Below are 1,976 nucleotides of genomic sequence, written 5' to 3' on the forward strand. Positions count from 1 at the left end.
CCCCCTTTTTCTCCTTACACAAAACAGGAAACATAATTCAATAAGAGTCAAATAATGTATGATGAGGGAATAAAAGTAAAATTAGATTCATTTCTGGTATGTAGCAAGAGATTAATCTGTGTAAGTTTCTTGTCACTAGCACTGATGATGAAAATGAAGAGTTAGATTAAATGGTTTCTTGTTAAGGGGTTATGAAATTGCTAGTTTGAGTTTAATTTCTTCATTGCTTTTCTAAGCTTTTATTGTTACTGTCAATGCAATATATTGATCTTAATCCAACAATTGTGCTGGTCAAAATCAAAATCTTGAAATTTTAATCTCCTTTATCATACTTGATATTATTCATGATTTGAACTGATTACAGAGGAGTCTACTTTTAACCGTATGGTTTTTTCCTTGGATTTTTAATTGTTAGAAATGAATTTTGAATGAATTGACTTGACTGTTTGCAATTGGAATAATAATAACGGGTTTGAAAACTTTTCACAAAGGATCAATCGAAATGTATAATCTATACCGTGTAGGAATCGTCTCTTCATTTCTTTTGACTCAAGGAATAGAGATCTCTATTATTTTTTGTGACAAATGGAAAATTATAGGGTTGAAATACATGTACCATTTTATTTAATATTTTGTTATGGAGGGTGCATAAGAATTTCATTAATGTTTTAATTCAACAAAGATAAAATAAATGAAATTATTGGAATTTTGTGTGGATAGTGGATGAATTGCCAGTAATATGTGAAAGTAATGCAAACAATAATCTCATTAGACCATTCACAATAGATAACTTTTTTATGAGTATTTTTGTTTTACATAAAAAAATTTCATTCCTTCAAATTAAAAGAATACATTGATTGAGAATAACATACATATAAATTTGCTAAAACAAAAATGATGAATTTAGGAACAAGTTCACAACATCAGGTTGATGATGCTGAAATCATTGATTGAATATGTATGTACGTGATCGAAGTAAAACGATAAATTTGAATAAAATGAACACCGCAAAACATCGAGAAAACTACACGTCGCACTTATCTGACGAGATAACATAAAAACATAAAGAAAAAAATTAATTTATGTGAAATTCACTTATTTAAATAAAATGGAGGAAAAACGATATAGGTGGGTGATTTAGGACTAGGGATGACAATGGGTAGGGTACTATAGTACTCGTCCCCGTATCTGCGGTTTGAAAAAATACCCACACATGTACCCTCTTGGTTATAAACTTTAATACATGTACATTTATCCTCTGGGTACCTAAATGTCCGTATCTATACTAATTACCCACACTTTAACTAAAATAAATCGATAAATAAATGATATTGTTGTGATTAAATTTAAAAATTATCCAAATATCTTAAATCTAATCATAAAATATTATAAAGCAAAATATTTTCTAACTCAACATTTCAAATGAACACTCGTTAAGTACACATTCAAATATCCATAATAATACTTTATGAAGTTGCAAGTCCTACGACAATATTATTTAAGATCTGTAAAAACAATTGATAAAAAGTTGCAAATATAATTCTAAAGTCACAATTATTTACCTATTCATCATAATTAAATTCAAGTTTGTAAACGTTTATCTTTCAATTATAAATATTGTGGTAGTCCAATGATATTAATAGATGTTAAAACACAAAAGAAAATAATTAATTAAACTAAACACTAATATAACAAATAAATAATATATTTAAATAAGTGCTGGTGTGGGGCGGGGTGGGTACTATAGTACCTGTACCTCCACCATACTCGCTTAATTTTACGGATAATTATCCGTATCTATATCCATACCCATACCCATCATATGAGTTTTTACTATACACATTGTGTATTTCTTTTTTACGGGTATCCACTGAATCTGGAACTAATTGTCATCCCTATTTAGAACCAAACGATGAAGACAAAAGAGAGGTAGAGAGTTTGTAAGACCTAATTTTTTATTTAAACATTCAACACTC

Source organism: Cicer arietinum, chromosome 1 (genome assembly GCF_000331145.2).
Source record: "Cicer arietinum cultivar CDC Frontier isolate Library 1 chromosome 1, Cicar.CDCFrontier_v2.0, whole genome shotgun sequence".
Classification (NCBI taxonomy): Eukaryota; Viridiplantae; Streptophyta; class Magnoliopsida; order Fabales; family Fabaceae; genus Cicer; species Cicer arietinum.